General features: G+C 41.5%; 1 protein-coding gene across 1 annotated transcript in view; it reads right to left on the bottom strand.

The window, feature by feature from the left end:
• EGFLAM (EGF like, fibronectin type III and laminin G domains) overlaps nt 1–17,098 on the bottom strand; it is a 470,630-nt gene that overhangs the window by 391,092 nt on the left and 62,440 nt on the right. Inside the window, exon 2 of the mRNA XM_042996268.1 lies at nt 697–760. The gene's annotated coding sequence lies outside the window, so the exon portion shown is untranslated. The remainder of the gene's footprint in view (nt 1–696; nt 761–17,098) is intronic.

Genomic DNA, 17,098 nt, shown 5'->3' on the forward strand with positions numbered 1-17,098 from the left:
CAACTCCTAAAATATACAAGACACAACTTGAGACCCCGAGCAAATGAAGTGGCTGCTACACATGTGGAAATTACCTCCTTGTTTGTTTTCAGTCTTCCTGTTTCCCCTGGGAACCAGAGAGAAAATTCAATTTCTAAACCTTGAAGCAGCATGAACAATGAACAATTGTTAGCCTAGAAATAGCAGATGAAGCCTATTACTGCACAATGGAAAGTAAACGTATTGTCTTGAGGTTGTGTTTACTATACCGGCTGGGTGGGTAAAATGATACAGTAGAAGGGAGGATTGGTGTCCTACTCATTAGAAACCCCTGAGAAACCCTCTACACCGAGGGGAGTGTCCAACTCCTTTCTGTTTTTCCTCTTGTTGAGTATAGGTTTGGATAATTATATGTAATTTCTCATGTCTGACTACATGAATGAAACTTCTTACCAATTTCCACCAAAACCCTATACCAAATCAATTGAGACAGGATCAACGGAAAGCCAGTACCACACAAAAATTCAGGAAAGGTCTTCATATTTCTCACTTAAGTGGCAAACCAAAAGTCTTGACGAGGCGACAATCTCATGATCCAGCAAAACAGCAACAGAGCACACAAACATTCTCTTGGCTTGGAATATGAAAACTTTTTACAAGAGTAAATTAAATTGAGCTGAAATTTTAAAACCAGGAATGGCAAAGTGTACTTCTTACCAAATTTGTTGGAATCCAGTCATACACTCGGAATAAACTCCAACTGGTGCTAAAGTCCAGTTTCCTTTTTGAAAAAGAAGAAAGAAAAATAAACTAGACTTTAAAATGCAGCTTTTGAAACAAGGTTCCAAGGGCTACTTGGATGTTGGCTGGTGCTGACAAAACAATACTAACAAGTTGAGTGTAAATGAATCAAAACCAGAGAGATTCCATTTCCCCCTCAAGAAAGCGAGTGTTGTGGGGGGGGGGGGGAGTGGGCGATAAATAAATAAAAGCTTCCCAAAAATGTATGTGAATTTTCACAAAAACCACAGTGTTCTGCATAAAAACTAGAGAGACATGTCTTCTGCCCTTCAAGCAGGGCTGGGTTTTTAAGAAGGTGACATGGAGGGGTCAAAGTGTGACATCCAGGCCCGTCTGTGCCAGGTACTGACCTTCGGGAACATTGCTTTGATGTCATCCTCACAATAACCTGCACGGCAGGTGTTCATCCCCCACCTTAGTGATGAGAAAATGAAGCTCAGAAAATGAAGCTTGAGTCACCTTGTCCAGATCACTCAACATTACTCTGAAGGACATCTGTATTAGGAAACCATTCACACACACCCATGCTCCTGCTACGCGAGAGCCATTGCTTACTTAGCGAGTAGACTTAGTGACGTTTAAGAAGACAATTTTGAAGCACATTACTAGTGCAATGCTACATCTTGTCAAGGCCAACAGCTGTACTGGCTTAGAAAGCGTCTGGGGTAGAACTGGGTGGGGGTGGAGGGAGTCTCATCCTGATTTACCTTAGGGTCATTGTGAATTCATGTCTAACGCCAAGTTACTCAACTTTGTGGCAAGTCTATACTAAGTACTTTACTTGCGTTAACTCCTTTCATTCTCAAAAATGACTCTAGGAGTTTTGTAGGATTTTTATCCCTAAGCAAACTGAGGAATGAAAGGACTAAGGAAGAGGCAGAGCCATAGAGGATTCTAACCCAGCCTGTCTGACTCTTCCAGACCCAGCACATGTGCTCTTACTCCCTTTACCAAACTGAAGGGCATCATCCATGTATGACAGAACTGAGTGCAGGATGACTATAACCCCAGAAATTAAGCAGCACTGGCTTCTTGTTTTAGTCCATTCAGGCTGGGATAACAAAATATCACAGACTGGGCAGCTTAAAAACAACAGAAATTTACTTCTCATCGTTCTGGAGACTGAAAGTCTGAGATCAAGGCCACAGCACGGTTGGGTTTTGGTGAAGGCTCTTTTCCTTGTTTAGCTGGCACTTCCTCACCATGTTCTCACATGGTAGTAGGGACTGGAATCTCTCTGGAACCTCTTTTATAAGAGCACTAATCCCACTCATGAGGGTTCTACCCTCATGACTTAAGCCCCTCCCAAAGGCTTCACCTACGAATATCATCAGTTTAGGGGGTTAGGATTTCAGCATGAAATTTGAAGAAACATACACCTTTAGACCATAGCACTTCTCAAGGTATGTGACCATCAGAACTTGATAGTATCTTCCTACCCATTCATTGGTTCACCCAACAGTAGTGATTAAGTGCTTACAATATATAAACATAGGGAGTTACAAAGAGATCAAGGATGTGCTGGTCTTTGTCCTCAAGAAACGTAAACACAACAGCCCCAAGTTGTTCCCATCTCAAATTTACTTGGTTCTGGATTTTTCCCTGGCCTTCTGTTATTCTTTACCTTTTCAAGTCACTTATTATTATATAATTTCTTTCTTTTGGACCTATCCAAATTTATGGTTTAGATTAGTTTGTCCCTGAGACTAGTGAACCTCATTTAGAGTCAAACAAATGGAGAGACAACTTGAAATCAAGGAACTCTTTGCACTCATAGATTATTAGAATTTGAAATACTAGAATTAGAATTTGGAGAGATGGGCCCTGTATTGGTCAAAGTAGGCTATCTGCTATAACAAAGAACCCCAAAAGTTCTTATTGTTCTCACAAAAGCGAAAGCCCAAAAGTTCTTATTGTTCTCACAAAAGCCAATGTGTACGTTCCTCGTTAGGCCAGTTTCCTCCAAGTGGTGACATGTGGGTTCCGGGCTATTTCCATGCTGTGGATCCACCATCTCGACAAAGGGTTTCAAGACACCCAGGCCTCATCCAGCTAGCAGACAGAGAGCCAAGAGAAACTTCAGAGAAGGTACGTTACTCCTAACTGCCTCTCCCGTTCCACTGGCAAAAGTTAGTCACGTGCCCAGCCAGACACTAAGGTTACCAAGAAAACTCTGTAGTGTAGGGAGCATGTAGTAGTTAGTAGAGATGTTAGTAGTCGATCTCTAACACAGACTCCATAGCCCACCACCACCGTCACTATGCAGATGAGAAAACTGTGTCTCAGTGCAGCTAAGTGAGCCTTCCAGGATACAGGAGCAGACTCCATCTTCCAATACAGTGCATATTTACACTTTCTAAAAAGCCATTTACTACTTTAAAAAATTTTTTTAAATATTTATTTTTGAGAGAGAGAGAGAGAGAGAGAGTGAGTAGGGGAAAGGCAGAGAGGGAGACACAGAATCCGAGGCAGGCTCCAGGCTCTGAGCTGTCAACACAGCCCCATGCGGGGCTTGAACTCACAAACCGAGAGATCACGACCTGAGCCGAAGTCGGACACTTCACCAACTGAGTCAACCAGGCACCCTGCCATTTATTGTTTTTATCTCTTACCTCATGCTTACTATAGAAAATTTGGAAAATACAGAACTTAAGAAAATAAAAATTATAATCTTCCAACAATAATCACTATCTTTTGATGCCTATCTCCTAGTCTTTTCCATATATTTGTGTATGTATTTTACATACATATTAATTTTTAGTTACAAAATATTTCAAACGTACATAAAGTAGTATAAACAAACCTATATATCACCCTATATATCACTGTTTAACAAATGTTAACATTTTGCCATACTTTCTTCAGTTCTCCCTCTCTTTTTTAAAAATAAAATGGGTCCAGAGGTGCCTGAGTGGCTCAATCAGTTGAGCATCCAACTTTGGCTCAGGTCATGATCTTGTGGGTAGTGAGTTCGAGCCCCACATCGGGCTCACTAACGTCAGTATGAAGCCCACTTTGGATTCTCTGTCCCCTCTCACTCTCTGTCCCTCCCCCACTGGCGGTCTTTCTCTCTCACAAATAAATAAATGTTCAATAAATAAATAAATAAATAAATAAATAAATAAATAAAATAAAATAAAATGGGTCCAGCTAAAACCCAACCTCCATCTAATTCTTTCTCCTTCCTAACAGAAACCTAGGAAGTGCCATCCTGAAGCTGAAGTGTATACAGATCCTGTGCATATTTTTACACTTGTATTATATATCTGTACATGGATAGTAAAATTCCATGATAGTGTATTCTTTTGTATATTTAACATTTTTGCATGAGGGGTAAAATGACACATGTATCCTTTTGTATCTTGCTTTTTCCAGTCAGCAGTATGCTTTAAAATTTAGCCATGTTGATACATGGATATCACTTTCATTCTCCTGAACTACATGTGGTATCCCATTGTATGACTAAGCCACAGTTTATTTATTCTACTGGTATACAGTTAGATGATTTCCACTTTTTTCCCTTTATAATCATTAAAAAACCAAATTGGCATCAAATTATAACACGGGACTGTTTCCTGCTTTTTCCATTTACCATCAAGTATTCGTACATATATTCTTTGAGACTATTATTTTTAACAGCTGCATAGCATTCTCTCCCAGGAACATACCAAAATTATTTAGCCATTCCCATGACCATCCTTTTAGGTGCATGGAGGCACATTAACAAACAAAAACTAAGAAGTGCCTGTAGAGAGGGAAAGTACTACCAGGGTTCAGCAGCCATGTTCTGGTCCCACACTCTCTAGGTTCAAATCCCACCAAGTCCACTTTCTAACTGTGGGACTTTGGGCAAAACCTTTAACTCCTCTGTGTTCTATAAAATAAGATTGATCGTAGTACTTACCATGAATCCCACAGTCATCCCATGGGTTTATATGCTTCCTGGCTTTGGTTTTATTTTGTATTCTCTTGCAGGCAAACAAGGGGTAATCCTGCATATGTACGTCAATCTTGCTGACAGAAAGCAAGTCTCATTCAGAGGACAAGAAGTCTTGTGAGAGGCAAATTACTGATTCTAGCACAGTGCCTGGGACACAGAAGCACTAAGTGTTATGCCAAAAGTGTTTTATATTTGTAGTGGCTACACATTCAAACACGTGTGTGCACATACACTGCCACACAAATATCTACAACTCTGTCATATTTTAGGCACGTGACATGGCGCTGTTCCACCCCAACTCTTCCTTATTGATAAGGCTTCCCAATCTGCTCCTTTACTGTTCAATCTAGCAAATCTTCCAGTTTTGTTTTCTTCGGCTAGGAATCCCTTTAGACTCCCCAGCAAGCCGTATCTGACATGTTATACACTCAGCAAGTGTCACCAAAGCCTCTAACTGACTTTATGAAGTTCTCAGACTCTCCCTTTTGCAATTCAATTCAACCAAATGGTCTGTCCCTCCCAACATTTTCAAGTGTCACCTCCCACAGGCTCCTCCTCTCTTTTGTTTTATGAATGATGTCCCACTTCTCAACTGCCATCAGCTGGCTCAAACCTTAGTGCAGATTATCTTTTCAAGGGAATATAAAGAAACAAAGCACAAAACAAAGAAACCCACTAGGGTTTTTTTAGTCATTCCAGATAGGGCTCAATAAAACTTCATTGGCCTCAGGAGATTTCCCCTAATTCAGCTAAACAAACAGTCTTCCTTCTACTCTTAGGAATGCTCTTGGGCAGTGTAATGGCCTTTGAAAAACTGTGGAGCTCCTGACCTGGAAAGGGGGATGAAAGGAAGCTATGCATGAGCAGTGAAGCAGTCAAGCTCCAAGTCCTGCCCTCACCTCTGCAATCAGCATGCTCCAAAATCTGATGAGAACTATAAGCTCACAAGGAAGTACTTACTACACAACTGGTCACTACAATTTCCAAATGACCGAGGATGATCATGGCACCTTTAATCTTGGTAGTGCCTGGGGAATACTTAAAAAAGGCCCTCAATTGTTGAAAACCATCATGGTTAGAACTATTTCCATATTATCAAATATGGTGTGAATTAGCTTCAAAAAACAAGAAAGAAGTTTCTAAAGATGAAACACACACACACACACACACACACACACACACACACGCACATCTCTATGTGATAAACCTAGTTGAAAAGAAGATTGAGTCCCACCCATCCTTTCATGGGGAAAATTAGTGCCTTTTAATCTCCAGGAATTTATTTGCTTTCCTTAGCTGTAAGCTTAGTTACAATCTTCCAACTCATTACTATTAATTCCTTTTCCTACTGAAGCCTGATCAGAACTAATTCTCTTTTGAGAAGTCTTAGCAATGAAATCCAAATGGAGTTTTGCCCTCTGACCTACATCATTTGGGATTACTCCTATGAGACCATGTCTAGACTCTTAAGAAAAGCCAGGGAAGATGGTGTCCTTGATTGCTTGATTGTGTTCTTTGAATTTAGGGATGTTAGATAACTCTGTTGCCCCTTTATATACCCTCAGGAGTCCCAGATCCAGTTTTAAAATTGTGGGGATACAAGAATAAAGTAGACACGAATCTTAGTTGGTCTATGATCGTGTCATCCAAGACCACACTTTCTTTATAAGTATTAGGAACTGAGGATTTCACAATCACAGGTAGATGCCTATTTGTGACTTTGCTGCATACCTTCTTTTTCTATGGTTATGGTGGGGTTTTTTTTTGTTGTTGTTGTTGTTTTTTTTGGGGGGGGGGTTGGTCTAGGGAACCAGCAAATAAAGGGATTTATTTTAAGACAATTAGCACTGATTGACTAAACCATAAACATACCCTACACTCTCATCCTAACAATTCACTCTCAACTACTCCTTTATCAAAGAAAGAGAAACAGAGGAGGAGGAAGATATAATAAGTACATGTGTAGGGAAGGAGGAAGAGAGAGAAGGAGTAAAAGAAAGAGAGGAAGGGAAGGAAAAAAGGAAGGAAGGAAAGAAGAAAGGAAGGAAAAGTGTCGTCTGCCATAATACCTGAAAAAAAAAATGATGAAGTAGAAAGACTTCAACTTTATGCCTAGTAAGGCCCCCAACTCTCAGTACATTCTACATAGAGAGAGAGAGATTCACAAAGTCTACACCACAACTAAGCCCCTCAAATACAGCAAGACTTACAGAATATGATAATGAACAAAAAGTGTCCCACAGAGCACCTCTAAAGTATCAACATTGCTTAGCATCTTAAATTAATACAACCTTACACTGCTAGGTTCTTTTTAATATCATGAGCCTTGCTGCTACACAAAATGGGGTTCTCTCAATTGGAATCGAATCTGCCTCAATCTGGTAACTGCTGCATAGAGCACTCACTGCCTTATAGGGAGAAAGGATGGTACAGGGAAGAGCAGAGTCAAGGCCACATGGAAGTAGCCCTAGTTCTGTCTGACAACTGACTATCCATCTTGGGCAGGACATTTAACCCCCTCAGAGCCCATTTCTTTCTCTGTAAAATTTACTAGACAGTTTCTCATGGCTCTCTCTGCACTAAGAAGTCTAGCCCAAAATTGATAACTAATTCATGTCCAATGTTTCCTTCATCAGCAAAATTAAAAAAAAAACCCAATACCTACTTAAATAGCATGGTATGTGGAATACCACAGAAATTTAAATCCACTGTATACATCTTAGAGAACTTTCAGTACATTTGACTTAGAGGTATAGAGTGGCAAAGTCTATGAATCATAAAGTCTCCAAGAATCGAAGGTCTATGGTTCAAGGATCCATGGTTCTCTAGCTCCAAGATCTTGCTCTGAGAAAACAAAACTCTTGAGACTCAAAGAGAGAATTTACCTGGATTAGACTCATACTGAGTATGCAGGGTAGTGACCAGCCTTGTAGATAGTCCGGGAGGGATCTGCCTTGCCACCTGTAATTCAGCCCTTGATATAAAAAGATTTGGGATGGGTGTGAATAGGGATGCAGGGGTTGGATAAAATAAGAGAAACTGAAGAGTCTCAGGACATTTCTGCTGTTAGTGTTGTTCCCACATTCTGACTTCTGGGAACTGCAATCTACTGAGCATCCTGTTATTTGGAGGAGCACAGGACAGTCAGGAGACAGAATGGGACATTTTCTTATTTTATGCCCCCATCTTACTCCCCCAACTGACTTGGCGGTAGAATAGCAGTAACAGCAAAGGCCACACACCTAGAAGTAAACTGAGTATAAAAAGAGGACACGCACAGAAATGCAGTGGGAGCCTGAGTGATGCAGACATCCCTTGCTGCAGATAAAGTACAGAAATGAGAAATCACTGGGTTCAGCCTTCTATGTGGTGGATGTTAATCGTGCTCCAAGCATTATATAAAGGTTGCATTAATTGTGTGCATTCTTTGGTAAGGTTGGCTCCTGCTCTCCAGGTCAAGTGAAAAAGGACCAGCAAGAATCCTGAGAGCACAAGAGGAAAGCAGCCCACATCCACAGAGACTGCGTTCCAAGCTGAAAACTGTTTTCATTGCGATGGCTCAAGACCACCAAAGAAAATGCTGAAATGGATTGAAAGGCTGTTTCTGACTGAAACAAGACTGTACATTTACAAGAACATTTACCGTAGAGAAGGTAAATACTGTAGTCAGCCAAAAGATAAGAATATCTAATCCATAGGCAAATTACAGTGTATAAAGATTGTCCTTACATTTTCTAAGATTTTTCAAATTTGCATGTTGAATCTTTTGGCAGACAGATTCAGAAGGCAACTGACACCCAAACAGGAAGAAATCCCCAGGGAGAAGGCCAAGTTTCTGAGAAGTTAAAACATCTCTTCCAGAAACTTAACAGGAGCCCATGGGGGAGGGGAAGGAAAAAAAAAGGTTAGAGTGGGAGAGAGCCAAAGCATAAGAGACTCCTAAAAACTGAGAACAAACTGAGGGTTGATGGGGGGTGGGAGGGAGGGGAGGGTGGGTGATGGGTATTGAGGAGGGCACCTGTTGGGATGAGCACTGGGTGATGTATGGAAACCAATTTGACAATAAATTTCATATATTAAAAAAAAAAAAAACATCTCTTCCATTTCTTTTCTAGTTAATGCCTCGGGCTTCTCCCCAAAGAAAAAAAGCTGCAGATACTTGATTGGCCTTCATGTTGCATGTACACAAGAGCTAACAAACTAGCCAAGCCTGCAAAAAGTCTCGTCGGGACATTTTCGGGATTTAGACCAAACGGCTTAGAAGGACCTGGTGAAAGCTTCGTGAATGGAGGTGTTCCCCCCTATCATGGAAGCCAGGCTCATGCAGTCAGAAAAGTCAACACTGCTTATTGGCAAATGCCTAGATAGTCAACGTGTTGGAAAGCCTGAGTAGTCTGATGGTGTCATCCCTATTTTCCAGGCTGAGAGATGAGGATAAAAGTTGAATAAGTCATCCATCCGTCAGCTGCAGCATCATGGAGTGCCAGAATCAGGGTGCAGCCTCCCTCCCAGACCACACCCCCCCCCAACCTGCTCCCTGCCAGGGCTCCCCAAGCTTCAGCTTCCCTTGGTGCTTCTCACGTCCTCTGATGTCCCCAGTCCTCTCCATGAGGAGACTCACCAGCAACAGAGAACAACCAGGACCAAAACACTTGCAAACCCCTCAGAGCTTCAGAAATCTTCAAGGAACGAGTATAACCACCCTCCCCCAAACCCTGAAGAATTGGACAAGCAGGCAGGGAGGCTGTTTGGTGGATAAGGGAGGAGTAACTTAGCCACTCTCTCTTCTTCTCGCCTCCCAAGAAGAAACAGTAATAGCACAATTCTTCCCCTCCTTGTCACCCGATTCATCAAGCAGGTGTGGCCAGGAACTAGAAAATTCTCAGGTGTCGAACTCATCCTTCCTCATCCTGGGTGTCCACCAACTGGCAGTAAGAGATTTACTGGGGGAAGAAAAACTGGGATTTTCTTTTTCTGTTCTTTTTTTTAAGATTTGAGACACATTTATATGCATTTTACACTTTAATAGGAATTCTTAGAAAAGAAAAGGTGAGGATTGGGGGCCGGGATGTGCCCTTTCTGTGGGAGCCTAGACGATGGTCAACTTGGCAAATTAAAGGCACTCATATTGGGCTCAGGAACACACAATCTCCTCAGCTTCCTTCTTTAGCCGCATGTGGTAGAGTTTTCACTTTTAACAATAATTCTTCATGGAAGAAGGATGAGAGTTGTACTTAATGAAGTTTTGGAAAAAGAATCTGATCCTTGCTCTGGCGTTCAGATGCTGCATCTCTGTAAACAGAGTGCAAGGGTCTTTATAAGATTTATAGGAAATGGCAATTGGCAGAGAAAACATTAGCTCCTACTCTGGCCCCATAAAGCTGTACGGCTGGCTTTGTAGAGCTCTCAAAGAACGTTATTGAAAACAAAGGGGAAATCAATACCATTCAGTTCACTGCCAGCTGTGGGTCTCCAAAGCGAATCAACGTAGCTTCACCTACCTCTCTGAACAGTTAGCGTAGGCTTCAAACAGACTGCAATATATTCACAGCCCCCCCCCGCCCCCAGTCCTTAGAAGATTGTCCCTGCAATGAGAGGTCTGCAAAATCTTTCATCTGCAAGGTGGTAGCGATGCAAGGAGTTTTCAGTTCAGGGCAAGTGATAGGAAAGAAATAGCCACTTTCTGCTCGTCATGCAGTGAATTTGATACCAAGGCTTGTTAGATGTGAACCAGCCCTCCCAGTTGAGTCTGTCCAAGTCTACCAGTAGTGTCTCAGGTTACCAAGAACCAAGTAATTAATAGGGGTGGCCGGACTAATTATGAGTTTGGAAAGGAAAGAAATGAGAAGCAACAATCATAGTGAATGGGGTTTTATATAACATAATACAAAGTCTTTACTTCAGACTTTGTTACAGGGATGCTAACGACTATCGAATACCCTCCTCCCACCTGGAAATAAAAAATTCCAAATTATGGTCTCTCAGGCCTTCCGCTTAGAACCTCCTCCTTTTCTGCCCCAAATGAGACAGCATACAGGTTAATACGCCAATTAAACCTCCACGAAGCAAGGCCTTCTTCAACATTCTCTTCTGTTGTGCATGAGGAGCTCTGCACAGGATTTCACTGAATAAAAAACAAGCTGTGCTTCTAATGTCACAAACAGCCCCTCCCCAGCAACTCCCTTAATTTAAAGTTGACGGCCTATCTCTTCACCTTGTCAGTCTTCAAATGCTTATTCTCTAACCATGACAGGGAAATGCCAAGTTCTCCACACAGAGAGGAAAAGTTCCTCAGTTATGCATCCAAATGTACTTGTCACACAAAAGAGCCCCAGTACTGACTTGCCCGAGTCAGCTTTGAGCGACAAACTTTAGCCCTTACCACCCTGAAGACAAAAGCAGGCACACATAAACGTGGTGGCAGCTCCTGGCATGGGCCAGGTCAGGCCAAGCATTCATGCCGGGAGTGTGGAATTTCCCTGTCACATAAAACCATAGCGGGGTCAAGAGGCAGATACACTAATCAAGGAGCAGAGCGGGACCTTTCAAGGTCTTCTCTGGCTTCGATGCTGGGAGAGGTAAAGCCGTCCTTCTGGCAGGTTTAAATGTCTAAGCAAAGGAACTTTACTCCATTAGTGAATCCCTCAGCAGACTGACAAGGCAACTTATAATAAATAAAAATGTGCTGAACACCTACTCTGTGCAAAGCATTAAAAGTTAAGAACTTCTTAAGACTATAACGTAGTGGAGCAGCAGGGCGCCTGGCTGGCTCAGTCAGAAGAGCATGCGATTCTTCATCTCAGGGTTGTGAGTTCGAGCCCCATGTAGGGATTTTATTTTTATTTAAAAATAAAATCTTTAGGGGCGCCTGGGTGGCGCAGTCGGTTAAGCGTCCGACTTCAGCCAGGTCACGATCTCGCGGTCCGTGAGTTCGAGCCCCGCGTCAGGCTCTGGGCTGATGGCTCGGAGCCTGGAGCCTGTTTCCGATTCTGTGTCTCCCTCTCTCTCTGCCCCTCCCCCGTTCATGCTCTGTCTCTCTCTGTCCCAAAAATAAATAAAAAACGTTGAAAAAAAATTTTTTTTTAAATATAAAAATAAAAAAAATAAAATAAAATCTTTAAAAAAAGAAGTGCAACAGAATCCAGCTCCACTGGGGGTGTAAGCCTAGCCAATTATGGTTAACCATACAGCATTCGGATGCCCCATGAGTGACAGCCGTCTTTCCAATAGCCCTTACCCTTCCGTCCTTGCTGACAAAAACTTGACTTTGTTCAATTATCAGGTGACTGTGTTTTCCTGAAGGGTGATCTTCTCCACAGTCTGAAGGGGTGAACCTTGATTGGTCAAAAACTAATGATTCTAAACTCTTCCTGCACACTGGAAACACCCGGGAGTGGCTTAAAAGTTTCAATGATAGGGCACCCGGATGGCTCAGTCCATTAAGCATCCGGCTCTTGGTTTCTACTCAGATCATGATCTCATGGTTCATGGGTTAGAGCCCCGCATCAGGCTCCACACTGACAGTGTGGTGCCTGTTTGGGATTCTCCCTCCCTCTTTCTGTGCCCTCCCCCCAATAAATAAAATTTTTTAAGAAAATAAAATTTCTAGTGTTTGGGTCCCACTCTAAGACTGATTTAATCGGTTGGACATGGATCCCAGCATCCAATAGTTTTTAAAATCCCCAGGTGATTCTAATGTCACCAGTGGTTGAGAATCACTGGTCTAAATCAACACAGTTATTTCATTCTGTCTTTAATGACTGGCTTAAGATTGGTCATGTGGTTTAATTCAGGTCAAAGATATGAGAAGCATCTTCTGGAAGGCTTTTAGGAAAGTTTTCTTCAGGTTTAAAAACACAAAAGGAAGGTAGGTGCTTTCTTCTCCTCTTCCAAACTTTGGACGGTGTTTGTTTGTTTTGTTTTTTTAAATAAGTTTATTTATTTTTGAGAGAGAGAGAGAGCAGAGGAGGGGTGGAGAGAGAAAGAGGGAGACAGAGAATCCCAAGCAGACTCCCCACTGTCAGCACAGAGCCTGATGCAGGGCTCAAACTCACAAACCGTGAGATCACGACCTGAGTCAAAACCAAGAGTCAGATGCTTAATGGACTGAGCCACCCAGGCATCCCTGGACAGTGTTTTGAGAGGAGATGAGGCCTGAATACGGGCAAACAATGTGCACAGTAAAGGAAAAAGTCAACAAGGCCCTCAGAAGACAAAGACAGATACTTAGTCCATGATGATACTGTTGGACTGATGAAGTAACCAAAGCAGCAGCCCTCTTTCCTGTAGACCAGTGACCCTCCGGTAGATCTTGCTGCACACCGTGAACACTATTCTTAAAAACACTGATGCCAAGAAAAAGGAGGCACCTGGGTGGCTCAGTCAGTTGAGCACCCAACTCTTGATATCAGTTCAGGTCATGATCTTGCGGTCATGAGATTGATCTGTGTCGGGTTCCAGTCTCCCTCTCTCTCTACCCCTCCCTGACTCGTGCACTCTCTTTCTCTCAAAATAAATAAATAAGATCAAAAAAAAAAAAAATACTGACGCCTAGGTCTTGCCCCCAGAGGAATCCAATTTAACTGGTTAGTGGTGAGATATGATAATCAGGATTTTAAAAAATATGCCCAGTTGGTTATATTGTACAGCCAAATTTGAGAACCAGTGTTCTAGATTTCTTGTTGAGTGTGAAAACAAATTTCCTATTGTTTAAACCAGTGGTTCTCAAAGTGTGCTCCCCTAGCCAGCACTATCAGTATCACTTGGAAACTTGTTGGAAATGCACTTTTTCGAGTGTCACCCCTGACCTACTGAATCAGAAAAGAGTCTAAGATAACATACATCTGACATACACTCTTCCATTTCATATATATTTGCCTTTCTAATTACATTTGGCCCAATGTCAGGAGAATTGTCAAACATACAGAAACGTTGTAGTTTCTGTCTGGTGAACAAGTAACATTTTGCTGTATTTGCTTTACCATAGATCTCTACAACTACTCAGCTCAATCTGTCCATCAATCCATTTCTTAGATGTGTTTTAATTTTTTTTTGTTTAACATTTATTCATTTTTGAAAGGCAGAGAGAGACCGAGCACGAATGGGGGAGGGGCAGAGAGAGAGGGAGACACAGAAACAGAAGCAGGCTCCAGGCTCCCAGCTATCAGCACAGAGCCCGACGCGGGGCTCGAACTCACGGACCCGCAAGGTCATGACCTGAGCTGAAGTCGGCCACTCAACCGACTGAGCCACCCAGGTGCCCCTAGATGTGTTTTAATGTAGGCTGTAGACATCAAGAAATTTCACTCCTAGACACTTCAGTGTGCATATCTCAAGCCAGAGTTCAATACTAGTTTACTATTCCTTTTTTTTAGCTTAAATTTACATTGAATAAAATGTACAATTCTTAATTGTACTATTCCATGAGTTTCTAATTACCTTCTGCTGATGTATATATTTTAGTAAAACTAGTATTCATTAATTTGCATGGCCTAAGCATATTTATTATAGATATAATAGTCAATAGTATAACAAGTATATAATAGTCAATAGTATAACACTGTCAATAGTATAACAAGAAGTAGATAATACAATGAGAGGTATTAATCACATCTTCTAGTTTTCACATTCATAAAATGTGGTGCTTCATCTGACTTTTATGAGATAATAAATACTGTGGTATGTTAGAAGTTATTAGTGATTAAAACTTCAATCAAAAATGTCTTCCCATTCCTTTAATCTTTTGGGTAGATTTAATGATGGGTTCCCTGAAATTAGAAGATGTCCTGTCTTCTGTGAATATCCTCTGTGTGCATCAGGATTTCTCTATATTGTATAACCTAAATCAAAACCACACTCAGATATCACCTCACGCCAGTCAGAGTGGCCAAAATGAACAAATCAGGAGACTATAGATGCGGGAGAGGATGTGGAGAAACGGGAGCCCTCTTGCACTGTTGGTGGGAATGCAAACTTGTACAGCCGCTCTGGAAAACAGTGTGGAGGTTCCTCAGAAAATTAAAAATAGACCTACCCTATGACCCAGCAATAGCACTGCTAGGAATTTACCCAAGAAATACAGGAGTACTGATGCATAGGGGGACTTGTACCCCAATGTTTATAGCAGCACTCTCAACAATAGCCAAATTATGGAAAGAGCCTAAATGTCCATCAACTGATGAATGGATAAAGAAATTGTGGTTTATATACACAATGGAGTACTACAGGGCAATGAGAAAGAATGAAATATGGCCCTTTGTAGCAACATGAATGGAACTGGAGAGTGTGATGCTAAGTGAAATAAGCCATACAGAGAAAGACAGATACCATATGTTTTCACTCTTATGTGGATCTTGAGAAACTTAACAGAAACCCATGGGGGAGGGGAAGGAAAAAAAAAAAAAAAAGAGGTTAGAGTGGGAGAGAGCCAAAGCATAAGAGACTGTTAAAAACTGAGAATAAGCTAAGGGTTGATGGGGGGTGGGAGGGAGGGGAGGGTGGGTGATGGGTATTGAGGAGGGCACCTTTTGGGATGAGCACTGGGTGTTGTATGGACACCAATTTGACAATAAATTTCACACACTGAAAAAAAAAAAAAAAGGATTCCTCTATATTGTATAACCTAAATAAACCCAGCACTAGCTGCTACTATAACTTCTGATTTCCAAGTTTGTGTTCGTAAAGAAAGCCTCATTGCACATGCCAATTAATTATAAGTAACCATGACAAATGTGAACTTTTAAAATAAAACCTTTAATATACTCTGGCCTACTGAAGTTTTGAATAAAATTAGACTTCATGCAGGAAAAAAAGAAAAGTTCCACTGTTAAGTTTGAAATCCACTAACTCTAATCCACTCTTATCCTATTGATGAGAAAACTGAGGCATAAGGACCAGAACTCTTGCCTCTTTTGGTCCTAGTCCCTCTTCATCACTTAGTATAAAAACTAAATTAATCCATACATATTTATTGTGCATGATTACATGCTCAGCTGTGTGCTAGATCCCGTGGGTTTAGACAAGTAGAGGAGGACATGGTGATTTCCTCACACCAGACAACTAGCAGAAGAGAAGAGGAAAAACTAACATGGATAACACAACACAGGAAAAACTATACAGGCTAAAGAAGAGCTCCTTGAATCCAGGGAAGGGAACTGGGATAGCTGGGTCAGGAAAGGGGTAGTGGGGAAAAGGCTCCTGACAAGACAGTCTAGGGTATGTTTCATAGAACACAAAGGCTAGTTCAAATGTCTGTACAATGTTCATCCCCCCATGTCTCTGGGAGTTGTGAAAGCTCACTATTCATTTCACTTACTGTAGGAAAATTCTAAGTCCTCCACTTTTCCACTTACCTGTCTCCAGACCTTTGGATTCACCTTCAAATTTGACTAATGCCAACTCCTAAATCAAATATACAAGAGGCCCATTATGCTAACCTGGAATGTATTTCTTTTTTTCTTTCTTTCTTTTTTTCTTTTCATTGGGAATGGGAGGCCAGAGGGAAGGGACAAGATAACTGGTAAACAGAGTTTTCTAGAACAAGATTAAAAATCTTACAGCAGAAAGGTAAGAAATGAAACTATCAAGATGGTGTCAAATCCGGGAAGAGGAGGGCTGCAACTGGATACAATTAGCTTTGCAGAAAAAGTCCCCCAGTAAGACTTCTGCCCTCTAAAGTGACAAGCATTACCAGCGTCACAAAGATTACTTAATTTTCTAAGACCTTGCTCTTTGGCATTGTTCAGATTTGGTCCCTTAATACTGGAAGCTCCAGGCCTCCTGGTTCACTACTCTGAAAATCTAAAACATATGACAGAGAAATTCTAGTGAACTCAACAAGAAATTCTGCTTATTCAAAATTACCAGTCAATGCAAATGCCCAATATGTGTGGAGTGCCACATGTTCAAAGCTGTAAAATTTAGATGTTGTTTACCCAAGCAGCTTTCTTGGATGGCAGGCCAGGCACAAAAAATGTCAACGCTCACTCCTTCTGTAACTATACACTGCTCTCCCTCTCAACCTGGAACTGGCTATTGATATTCAATAGTGCCACAGGGCCCCGGGAAAGTTCTTAAATAACCCTGCTTGCGGTAAGCACTCAGACCTACACTCTTTGGACCACTGCTTGTATTTGTGTAGCCTCAAGAATGCTCATCAGGTCACTCACAAAAGGCAGGTGCTCTCATATGATCTGGCTATTCCAGATGCTTTGCTTTTTTGATGGGAAAGTCAGGCCATGACCAGGTTATCATTAGTGCCTGCCCCTAAATAGAGGAACAATGCTTATACCCCAGTTCTATGTTTAGGTTCCAAATCAAGCAATATTACCTCATTTTTTTAATTGCAACATCTTATGAACATCTCTAAAAAATATTCAT

This window comes from Panthera tigris, chromosome A1, assembly GCF_018350195.1.
Source record: "Panthera tigris isolate Pti1 chromosome A1, P.tigris_Pti1_mat1.1, whole genome shotgun sequence".
Lineage (NCBI taxonomy): Eukaryota > Metazoa > Chordata > Mammalia > Carnivora > Felidae > Panthera > Panthera tigris.